The sequence below is a fragment of the Carcharodon carcharias genome, chromosome 39, assembly GCF_017639515.1.
Source record: "Carcharodon carcharias isolate sCarCar2 chromosome 39, sCarCar2.pri, whole genome shotgun sequence".
NCBI classification, from domain to species: domain Eukaryota; kingdom Metazoa; phylum Chordata; class Chondrichthyes; order Lamniformes; family Lamnidae; genus Carcharodon; species Carcharodon carcharias.
Genome location: NC_054505.1, coordinates 2,197,123 through 2,210,175, shown reverse-complemented (window position 1 = coordinate 2,210,175; position 13,053 = coordinate 2,197,123).

Here is a 13,053-nt window from a genome sequence, read left to right as displayed (position 1 = left end):
ACCAGAGATATCAACTTAATGTAAACCTATATGTTGACAAGATTGGAATCTGAACAATGTTCTTGCTGGTGATTCAGTGATGTATAAATAAGCTGTATAATTGTAATTTGGGAGAATGCTACTTCAAGCTGCTTTGAGGTAGTTCTCTCCTTGCAATTAATCGAATAAACGATCGTAATCTGCATCAGGTCGTCCTGTGGTCCATTTGTCAAGTTAACCAGAACAAGGTGAAAGCAGATTCAACAGGAAATTTCAATGGAGTTGGGTAAGCATTGCCAATGGATAATTTGCAGACAATTGGGATACATGCTTGGGAGTGAATATAACTTACTTATAAAGGGCAACGGGGAAGAGGCAATTACATTCTGACCTTGCCATTTATTGCCACATCTCGTAAACCAATTAAAAATTGATAGATTTTTCAAAGAGCTTTCACAGGCAAGATGGGCCGAGAGGCCTCCGTCTGTGCTGTTGCAATTTCTTATTCTGTGGTTAATGGTGGCATAGGCAGTAAAGGATCAGGGTGCAGGATCACGAGTAGGCAAAAGATGGACACAGTGTCCTTTTGAGACTTAGAGAATGTTAAACAAGTTTATTTTGCTAATTACCAGGAGTGAATGAATAGGCATATTGATACTCGCCATTCGCCTTCACTCACCTGCTAAAATGACATTCGCAAATTTACTGAGCTGGGATTCTATCTCCATTCCATTGTCGGAGGGTGAATCTTTACAATGTTACCCCATCCTTGGTTTGTATTGGGCACAGTGAATGTTCCAAGGTTGAACTTTGTGATGAATTGATCAGAGGATAAAGGTTGATTATCTTTGCACGTTGATGGTAATGCAACAATGACCTTAGAACATTCACTTATTGACTGATGTTTTCACATGGATTGATGTTGGGGCACAGGAGAAAGAGAAGGACATCCAATTGAAGTTCTGTAAATGAAGGCATGCAAGGCCACTTGCAGACACATGAGAGGGGGTCTACACTCATTTTTTGCATTTCCTCGTTTGAAAAACTGTACCTCTGACATTACAACTCTACCACTTCACTCTCACTGCATCAGGGACCTTCGGTGCTGAAGTAAACGGCCCTTTGTACATTCATCTACATCAGACCGTGCAACACTCTCTCAGTACTTGCACCGGCTGGGCGGGGGGCGCTGTGGGGTGTTGGTAGAGTTGGCCTGAATCATGGTGATCAAACCCTGGAGTGCAGAGATCTTCCACTGTTGCAGCAGCGATGTCTCAGCACTTGCGCTGGGGAAGTGTTGGTCTGCAATATGGTGCTCAAGTCCCAGGGCGTGTACTTCTGCTTTGGGCAATGCAGCACTCCATCAGCACTGGGGCTGTGTCTGAGCGAGGCATCCTGGAATATAGATCTCAATCTGGACTGGGTGTTCATGATTCAACCAACTGATTTACTGCAGCGTGCCGCAGTCTGGCTAAGGACATCAATGATGATAATCCATGACAAAGGCAGCTATTGACAGCATCAATGTTGAGTATGACAGCCTAACTTTGAAAGGATTGGACGGTACATTTTGCCCCACAGCATTTGGATTTTGCGATGAGGTTTCCCTATTGCCTGACCGCCTCAGTGAATGGGGTTGGCACTCTGGGCTCAGTATGAGGTCAGAGGGAACATAACCCAATCACGAGGTATACCGTGACGTCACCGAGCAAGGGACAGCCCACCCGCAGTGACAGAATCCTCCTGCTGCTGACGGTCCCCTAACACCCTCATCCTGCATTCCTCCCCTTCCCATCTCTACACTTGCAGTGGTATTTGATATCCAGCGGGTTAATTCAGGATCCATTGTTTCAGGGTACGTCCCAGGACAAAGTCTATGGTTTTCACATATACTCCTCTCCCCGAACACTGACCGTTTCATTTTGGTAGACGGATCTGATTTGGTGAATATGCCAAGCCTGCTGGAAAGACATATTAACAATATCTTTTCCCTGTCACTCTCCTGGGGTAGCCATGGCCACAGGCTCGCTCTTATGAGATGTTGGTCGAAGACCCCCGATGGAAATTTCAGCATTAACCGGTAATGTTCCAACATTGACATTTGAGCCAGTTTGCCAGGAGTACTGAAATGCATCTTTTTCACAAAAATAGTAGGCTCACTCATGATCATCTCCAGTCACAGTGCAGAGCTGTCACGGTGTGTTGATTTGATTATTGAGAAGAAGCCTTGTAGACTTTAAAAAAATGTACATCTACCTCCCGCAGGTCAGCACTCGCTCATTAATGACACCGGTGGGAGTGTCGGCCTGGATTAGGGAGCTCATGTAAAAGAGTATATATATCTCACTCCGATAGTGCAGCCCTCCCTCAATCATGTCAGCAGGTGAAGTGTCAGCCGGGATTATGGAGGTCAAGCCCGAGACCATATTCATCTACCTCCGACAGTGCAGCGTTCCCGCAATTCTTGTGCCTGAGGATTGTTCACATGGATTATCGAGCTCAAGTCCTGGAGAAAATATATCTACCTCTGACATTGCAGCACTCCTTCAGTACTGGCATCGAGGGGAGTATCGGTCTATATTACAGAGCTCAAATCCGAGAATATACAAATCTACCTCCGGAAGTGCAACAATCACTCAGCATTGGCACGGGGAGAGTGTAGGCCTGGATTATGCAAATCAATCCTAGAATAGAGACACCAATTTCCAACAGTGCTGCACCCCCTCAGTATTATGATCAGGGGAGTGTCTGCCTGGATTATGCAGATGAAGTCCTGAAGTATATACAAGTACCTGAAACAGTGCAGCTATATCTATACAAATGCCGGGGGGAATATCGGCTTGATTTATGAATCTATAGCATTTTGAGTTGGAGAAGAGACTAGATCGTTCTACTTCAGCCCAGAGTGATACTAAATTCTGTATGCGCTGTCTGAGAGAGATGATCCAAGACGATGGGTGGTCATCCTTGTTTCAAGGTGGGGAAAAAAGCCAAAATATGGCGACAACTGTTCAATTCATGATGCAGAAAAACGAACATATGAAGGTACAAATAAATGAATCAGGGCCAGGATGATGTCAATCTGTCTCTCCACACTGCCGCGACATTCAGCGAAATCATAGATGATCTGTTGTCAACTCAACCTGAATTTCCTGCCCATTTACATGAACAAATCGCTGCCTCGTTAATGAAGCATATGTATTGCTCCACCTCAAAAAATATTCAACTACTCATTGACCTTCAGAGTAATAGAGTTCCAAGACTCGCGACCAACTGAGGGAGAAAGCAATTCTGCTCAACTCCATCTAAAGTGTGCGACCACTTATTTTAAACCTGGACAATATATTCCAGATTCTGCCAAAAAGGAAGCATCTTCTCCACATGCATCCAGTCAAGAACCCTTAAGGTCATAAAGGAAGGGCAGGTGTGTGAAGGGAAGCATCTTCTCCACATGCATCCAGTCAAGAACACTCAAGGTCATAAAGGAAGGGCGGGTGTGTGGGATTCACTGTGATATCATCAATGATCAGAGTAGGCTATTCTGGGACAGCGGTGGCATGAACTGTTGCAATGTTTCTCTTTGTCTTGACCTCTGCGGGAGAGTATCTGGTATCCTCTGTAAAAGTGGAAAGTTTTACCCCTATAATCTCCAGTTACAGTGCAGGTAATGGTGACCCTCTCTCCTACAATATACACCCAAGTCCGTTGATCAAGATCTATCACTGGTGTCGATGGTGAAGCTGTTGTGGAATAAATTAATGTGATGAGAAGTGGATCAGAGGAATATCATGTACAGGAGAATGTTACTAACACAATATCTATTGATCTGTGTGGAAGGGAAGGGTTTACATTCGGGACTCAGATTCCACAAAGGGTGAGTTCGGATTTGGTTACAAAGGAACGAAGACATCAAAATGTATTTCATAGCCCTTCTTAGCAACACACCTCGCCCCAGACATCTTTGCCAACAATAAACTGATAGAGACATATTCTGACTGTTGAAATGCAGCAGATTTCCGCAGATCCACATCCCAGAAACAACATTGAGATAACGAAAGCTTAATGAAGTAAATGGATGCGTGATAACTATTGACGTCAGGACACTATGTAGAACTGCCCCATGAAAGTCTTCGAAACATTGCCCATGGGGTCTTTTGCCTTTACCTGATATGAGGGAAGTTCATAACATTTCCCATCAGATGGAAAACTCCAGTAAGTGCTGTGGTCTTTCAGGACTTGCAACAGTGTTTTCAGGAGTTTATGAAGAACATGTCCTCAAGACTTAAAAGCATTTACATGTTCCTCTGACAGAGCCGTGCTCCATCAGCAATGACATTGGCAGAGACACCGCCTGGATTATGTGCGTGAAATCTTGGATTATATACATCCACCTCCGACAGTGCAGCGGTACACCTGTGCTGGGACCAAGGGGATTGCCACCATGGATTATGGCGCTCAAGTTCTCGAGCACATTCATATATCTCAGACAGTGAGCACACCCTCAGTACGGGCAACGATGGGAGCGTCAACCTAGGTTATGGTTCTCAAATCATAGGGTATATTCTCCGACCTCCGACAATGCAGTGCTCCTTAAGTACTGCCACCACTGGGAGTGTCGGCCTGGATTATGGAGCTCAAGTCCCAGAGTGCATGCAAGCACCTCCAACAGTGCAGCATTCCCTCAGTACTGGCACCATGGGGGGACTGTCGCGCTGCTTCATGAAGCACAAGTAATTTGAGTAGGAGCAGAAACCAGGTCATTGTTTTTTAGGAGGCAGTGATACCAAATTCAGTGCGGGCTGTCTAATAGAGATAATCCAAGGCAATGGGTGGACGTCCCAGATTTAGGGTGGGGAATGAAGGCCCAAATGTGGTACTAACTGTTCAATTCAAAACGCAGCAACTCGCACATACGAATAAGGGACAGGATAAGGGAACTCGGCCCCTCCAGCCTGCTTTGCCATTCATTGAGATCATGGCTGATCTGGTGTCATCTTCACCACATATTCCTGGCTATTCCCGAGAACCATTCACCCCCTCGTTTATAAAGATTCTATTACTTTCTGGCTTAAAAAGATTCAAATACACTGCATTCACCTTCAGAGGAACAGAGTTCCAACACTCCCAACCCTCTGAGGGAGCAAAGAATTCTGCTCATCTCCGTCTAAAATGTGCGCCACTTATTTCAAAAATGGACAAGAAGTTCCTGGTTATTCCATAAGATGGAGCAACTTCTCCACCTGCACCCTGTCAAGAGCCCTCAAGATCATAAAGGGCGGGTGATTGGGATTCGCTGTGACTTCATGAATGTTCGAATTAGGATATTCTGGGACACTTTGATATCAGAATGGACATACCCTTGTCATCAGGTGGACTGCAACGTTAGACCAAATCGCATGACGGCTGTTCTCCACAGTAACTGAAAAGTTGAGATGATCCTTCTCTCGTCACCCCTTCCTCCTCCCTTCCTGCCCTGCCCTCACAGCCAATGCAAAGCGTGTGCATTCAGTGTACATTCAGCTAGGGAAAATGTCAAGTGTTGAGAAATGAAATCGAAGTTCATTCGCCTCCACTATTCACTCCGACCATTGAACGTTACAAGTTGTTGCAATGTCTAAAACATGGATATGTAAAAATGCAAAAAAGTGTTTTATAGTCTTGCAACAGTTTATGTTCCCTGTCACTCAACTGTTATAGTCACCAGCACATCTTGGCTCTTCGGGGAATCTAAGCTCCTATCATTGACAGCAACGCTAAATGCACAGCTGTACTGTTCTCCGTTCTTTCTAGCGGTAACGTGAACTGTTCCAATGTTGTTCATTGTGATGACCTGTGTTGAGGAGAGTGTCCGGTCCCCTCTGTAAATGTAGAAGGTATTGTCCCGATAATCCTCAGTCACAGTGCAGGTAATGGTGACCCTTTCTACTACTACTACATACACCGCAGTCCCTTAATCAACATTGATCACTGGTTTTGTTGGTGGATCTCATATGGAATAAAAGAAAGAACGATGAGAAGTGGATCAGAGGAATATCGTGCCTTGTAGAACGTTACTAACTGAATGTCCATTGATCTCTGTGGAAGGGAAGTCTTTACATTTAGGGATTTATTTCCACAAAGGGTGAGTTCGTTTTTGTTTACAAAGTAACGGAGACATCAAGATGTATTTCAATTTCCTTCTTAGCAACCCAGCACGTCCCAGACATCTTTACCCTCAATGAACTGATAGTGAAACATTGCGACTGTTGAAATGCTGCAACATTTAGCAGAGTAAGATTCTAGGAACAGCAGTTAGATAATGCAAGCTTAATAGCGTTATTGGATGTGGGATAACAATTGATATCAGGGCACTATGAAGCACTGCCCAATGACCTTCTTTGAAATACTGCCCATGGTGTGCATTACCTTCGCCTGAAATGAGGGAAGTTCATAACATCTCAACAAATAGAATCCCCCTTAAAAAGCTACTGGAAATTAAACCCCTCTGATAGTGCAATGTTATTTCAGGACAGGGAACAGGATGTTGACTGAATTTTGGATATCTTTTCCTGGAGATTCAAGAGCATGAACAAATACTTCCTTTGGAGCAGCACGTCTTGAGCTCTGGCATCGGGAATGTGTCGCCTGCATTATGGAGGTCAAATCCAGGGCTACATTCATCTACATCCGAAAGTGCATTGCTATCGCAGCCCTGACAGCGGGGGGTCATCAGCCTCGATCATGGTGCTAACGCTCTGCAGCATATAAATGTACCTTCGAAAGTGCAGCACTCCCTCTGTACTGCCACCGAAGGGAGTGTCAGCCTGGATTATGGAGCTCAAATCCTGGAGTATATACATCTACCTCCGACAATAAATCACTCCCTCATTAGTAGCACCAGGTTGAGTGTTTGCATGGGTAATGGAGCTCAGGCCATGAGTACAGACATCTATGCAGCTGTCCCTCAGTGTTTGTAGTTGGGAGTGAAGTCCTGGCTTATCAAGCTCAAATTCAGGAATAAACACATCCACCTCCGGCAGTGCAAAGATCCTTCTGCTGAGGGAAGCAAGGGAAAAGATCGTGGGGGCAATGATCCAAATGTTTAATTTATTTCTGCCACGGGGGAGGTGCCAGAAGACTGCAGAACAGATATTGCGGTTTCGCTATTTAAGAAGGGTTGTAGAGATAAGCCAGGGAACTACAGACCAGAGAGTCTCATGTCACTGGTAAGGAAACTGTTGCTGAAAATTCTGAAGATGAGAATCTACCTCCACTTGGAGAGGCAAGCTTTGACCAGGGATAGTCAGCAAGGCTTTGTCAGAGGGAGATCATGCTAAACAAATTTGATTGAATTGTTTTGAGGGGGTGACCAACTGTGTAGATGTGGGTCCTGCAGTTGATTATTTTCCATGAATTTCTGCAAAGCCTTTGACCATGCCCCACAGGAGAGACTTAAAAGAAGGCAAAGGCACATCGGATGCAAAATTGGCTTAGTTGTAGGAGACAGAGTGTGATGACTAAAGCCTGCTTTAGTGACTGGAAGCCAGTGTCCAGTGATGTACGACAGGGATTCGTCATTTTTATAAATGACATAGATAACGATGTGGCGGGTAGGATTAGATCATTTGCGTGTTACTCAAAGATGGCACGGTGGTTAACAGTAACGTTGAGTGTCTTGGGCAACACTTTGTTAGGAGTAATTTAACAAGGAAGTATTCACTAAATGGCATGAAAATAGGAAGTACTCAGGAACAGAGGGGCCTTTGTGTGCATTGATCTCTGAACGCAGAGGGGCATGTTAAAAGGTGGGTGAAAAAGGCATATGGGACAATTGTCTTTATCAATCGAGGTATAGGTTACAAAATAAGGGAGGTCATTTGGTGTCTATAGAGCCTTGGTGAGGCCACATCTGGGGTAATGTGTGGGGTTCTGGTGGCCATATTGTTGGAAGGATGTGATTGCAAAGGACGGGTTGCAGGAGAGATTCAGCAGAATGTTGCCTGGTATGAAACAGTTAACCGTTGAAGCAAGGTGCATGGACTTGGGTTGTTATCCTTCGAACAGAGAGGCCTGAGGGGTGACCTGAACGAGGTGTACAAGATTATGAAGCGCATGGACAAGGTAGATATGGAACAGCTGTTCCCCTTCATTGAAGGGTGAGTCACGAGTGGACACAAGTTCAATGTGAGGGGCAGGAGGTTTACAGGGATTGTGAGGAAAAAAGCTTTTTTGCCCAGATGGGGGTGACGGACTGGAAAGCGCTGCCTTGGAGAGTGGTGGAGACGGGTTGGATCACATCCTTTAAAAAGTACCTGGATGAGTGCTTGACACGTCATAACATTCAAGGTTTTGGCCAAGTGCTGGTAAATGGGATGAGGTAGTTATGTCAGATATTTCTCACGTGTCTCTGCAGACTTGATTGGTGGAAGGGACTCTTCCGCATTGTGTGATTCTCTGATTCTTGATTCTGAGTACTGGCACCTAGCGGTCTGTCGCCATGGTCTATGGAGCTCAAGCCATAGATTATATATAGCCACCTTGGAAAATGCAGCAATACATCAGTGCTGGTAGAGTGGGGAGTGTTGGTCTGGACTATTGGACTCAAGACTGAGAGTATATACATCTGTCTCCAACAGCCCAGCACTAATTCAGTGCTGCTGCCGGCGGGAATGCCGGACTCATTCATGGAGCTGAATGATTTGGAGTGGGAGGAGAGACAAGATTGTTCTTTTTCAGGAGAGAGTGTTGCCAAAAAGAATGGCGTGGGATATCGAATCGAGATAATCCAAGAGGATGTGTGATAGTCCCAGCTTCAGTGTGGAGAATGACAGGCAACATGTGACAATAACTGTTCAATTCATGAAGCCGAAATTCGAACATATAAAACGTACAAATATTCGAGGAAAGCACAGGATCTGGCCACTCGGCCCCTCCAACTGTCTGCGCCATTCAGTCCGATCATGGCTGATCTGATGTCACCTCAACTAGCTTTGCCTGCCTAACGCAGAAAGCCTTTGAGCCCCTCGTTGATGCAGAATCTATCCACTTTTGTCTTAAATAATATTCTAATAATCTGCACCCACGGCCATTTGAGGAAAAGAGTTGCAAAGACTCATGACCCTCTGTGAGAGCCAAAAAGCATCGGCCCATCTCTTTATCAATGGTATACCGGGACCACGAGGTTTAGATTATTTCGGTAGGGGAAATGTCCTCTCCACAAGCACCCTTTCACGTCCGCTGAGGTTCCTAAAGGATGGGGCGGGTGTGTGTGACTAGTTGTGACCTCGTCAATGTTTGGAGCATGACAATCTGGCGCACTTTGATCTCAGAACCAAAAGTGCACTGAGACCTTAATCCATGATACGTGGATGCCAACTATCCATAGTAACTGAAAAGTTCTGCTGCTGCCATTCCCGTCACACCGTCCTTCTGCCTTCCCCCCTTGCCCTTCTCAGCCCCTGCCATAACAGATGATGCACTGCGTGTGCATTCATGTCCTATTCATTCAGGAATACTGTCAACAGTTGAGAAATTAAATCAAAGTTCATTTTGTTACAAGCGTCCTTCTGATCATTGAACATTATATTTTGTTGCAATCATTGAAACTTGGGTTTGGAAAAATGCAAACAGTGTTTTATAGTCATGTAACAGTTTAACTTTCCTGTGACTCACCTGTTATCGTCACTGTCACATGCTGGCTCACCGAGGAATCTACCCTTCTACCAATCACAGTAACGCTATATCTGCAACTGTATTCGTCTCCATTTGTTACAGAAGCAGCAGGAAATGTTCCAACGTTGTTCGTTGTGAAGATCTGTGAGGGGGAGAGCACCTGGTGCCCTTTGTAGAAGTAGAATGTTTTACCCTGGTCTTCCCCAGTCACAAGGCAGGTAATGGTGACTGACTCTCCTAATTCATAAACCCCAGTCGGTTGATCAAGTTTGATCACTGGTTCTGATAGTGGATCTGTTGCCGAACAATAAAAATAAATACGATGAGTAGTGGATCAGAGGAATGTCATGTACAGCAGAATGTTACTAACTGAATGTCCATTGATCTGTGTGGAAGGAAAGTGTTTTCATCCAGGATTCAGATTACCCAAACGGTGAGTTCAGTTTTGGTTACAAAGGAACGCAGACGTCTAAATCTATGTCAAAGCCCTTCTTAGCGATGTAGCACGTCCTAAACAGCTTATCCAAAACTGAACCTATAGTGAAATACTGCGACTGTTGAAATGCAGTAACATTTCGCAGAGCATGATTCCAAAAACAACATTGAAATAATGAAAGTCTAATGGCGTCATCGGATGCGGGATAAATATTGACCTCAGGAAACTATGTGGAACTGCCCCATGAGCTTCTTTGAAATACTACCCAGGGTGCCTTTTGCCTTCACCTGAAATGAGGGATTTTCATTACAAGTCAACAGATGGAAAGCCCCTCTGAAATGTAACAGAAATAAAACCCCTCTGATAGTGCTATGTACTTTCAGGACTGGCACCGCTGTGTTGACTGGATAATGGTGAACAAGAATTGATGTACATGTACACGTACTTCCGGAAGAACAGCGCTCCCTCAGTACTGGCACCAGATTGAGTGATGGCCTGGATTATGGATGTCATATCTTGTAGCATATGCATCTACCTCTGACAGTGCAGCACTCTCTCAGCACTGCCACCACGGTGGGTGCAGTTTCAGTCTTGATTATGGAGCTGAAATCATAGAGTCTACACTAATACATCCGACAAAGCAGTACTTCCTCACTATAGGTGCCGGGGGAGTGCCGGCCTTGATTATGAAGTGCATTCCATCGAGTATGTGCTTCAACCTCTGACAATGCGGCACTCGCTCAAATTCAATTCGATAAAAGCAAAATGCTTTATTTAACAGCATGGAAATTAATTATTAATGGTCAGGATTGGAAGGAGAAATGTCAATACTCACATTGATAGATGCTCCGCTGAACTGCAAAAGCCACTGAAATGAGATAAGGTGAATTGATTAACTGAGGGCCTGCACCTTCCCTTGCTCCCAAGAACCAGATAATGGTACATTACAGTATAAAGAAATCCCCTTCTTCTATTTTACATTATTCAGATGTTTTTTGGATATTTACAATTAAGCCAATTCCCTGTTTTTCCCACTATCCATGCATTCTGTATTCCACATAGGCAATTATCCAATTCTATTTCAAACGTTCTTCCTTCCTTTTCAGGAGGTGCATTCCACAGCACTACAACTCGCCATTTCTAATTAAGTTTGTCTCCATCATGTCCATTTTGGTGCTTTTGCCAATCTTGTTGAATTGTATCTCCTCTGTGCCGAATCTTCCACCATTGGATTCAGTTTCTCTTTATCCAATTCAACAAAACCCATCGTAATCCTCAATACCTCCACCTATTCTACTAATACACTTTTCTTTTCTCAGAAGGACAAGCCCAACGTTTCCAATCTACCCACACAACTGCAGTGTGGGACTGGGAGGCACTGGCAAGAAGATAGGGCCAGAGCTTCAGCAGTCAACGTAGCAAACTAGGGTGTTATAAGATTGGAAAATTTTCTGCTAAAAGTGATGTCAATGGTTTAATTATTTTCACAAGGACGGATTTATTTGATATCAGTCAGAAGGTGGCATGTATCATTCCTCTTGCAATCGCTCATGGGACTTCTGTGGCTCAGCGAGTATTTACTATCTAATTGCATTTGATAAATTTTTGGTGATTTGCACACAAGGAATTGGCCTTTTACATGACTCCACATTGGCTGCTTGGTCACTCCTCCATCTGGGATTCTAACACAGATCCATAAACCATTACTGCGGATCATCAGTCCAGTGATAAAAAAACTAGACCACCGCTCCCATCTGGTTTTGTGGACATCACCTAATTTAATGGTGTCACAGACTTCAAGAGTTAATTTATCTATTAATTTTCCTATAGCCTATACGGTTTACTGATCATTTTTTCCCTAAGCCGAACCTGCTACCTGCCACAACAGCTTAAATGTACTGAATTAGAAATTTTAGTAAAGAGTGAGGGACCTGGAAGCAAACTTCTGGTGGACACAGGCAGCTTGATGAAACTTAGATGATATTTCATGAAGAGAAGTGCGAGGTGATGCACAACAAAAGGACTCAGGAGAAAAGACAACCTGAGGAAAATTTATAAATGTTCCACATTGCTAAGGTCGTTCGTTCACATACACCAATATTTCAATACGGAGGAACCACGTTGGATGCAGTTCAGAGATGGTTCACCAGACTAATGCCTGGAATGAGCGGGTTGTTTTACTGAGATCAGGAAACATTTCTTCACTGAGAGTGGTGAACCTGCGGAATTCGTTACCACGGAAAGTAGTTGAGACCAAAACATTTCCTGCTTTCACGACAAATTTAGATATACCTCTTGGGGTGAAAGGGATCAAAGGGTATGGGGGGAAAGCGGGAGCAGGCTACTGAGTTGGATGTTCAGCCATGATTATAGTGAATGACAGAGCAGGCCCAGAATACCAAAAGGCCTTTTCCTGCTCCTAGTTTCTATGTTTCTATGAATGGTTGGACAGCCTAGGCGTCAATTATTTGGAGTTCAAAAGAGGAAGAGGCGACTTCATTGACACACATAGGATCCTGAGGAGCCGTGAGAGGGTGCATTTTGAGAGGATGTCTCCTCTTGTAGGTGAACTAGGTGTAACTGCTTAAATCTAAGGGGCCGCCCATTTAAAACAAAGATAAGGTGATACTTCTTCCACTCAGAGAGTTGTGAGTCTTTGGCACTCTCTTCCTGAAAAGGCGGTGGAAGAAGAGTTTTTTTTTTTGAAATTTTCAAGGCAGTGTTGAATAAGCAAGATTCTGACAGATAATCTTTGTAAGAGGGATGAAGCTGTGGTAGCTATCAAATCAGCCATGATTTTATTAAATAGCATGGCAGGATGAGGGGCCGAATGGCCTACTCCTCCTCCTTTATCGTCAGTACGTAAGGAAACGTTAAAGAATCTGTGGCAAGTAAAACAAACTAGCAGGAATTGTAGTTCTAAACATCAATGCAAGAGTACAAAAGAGAAGAAGTGATTCTCAAAAGCACATAAATCATTGGCTAGA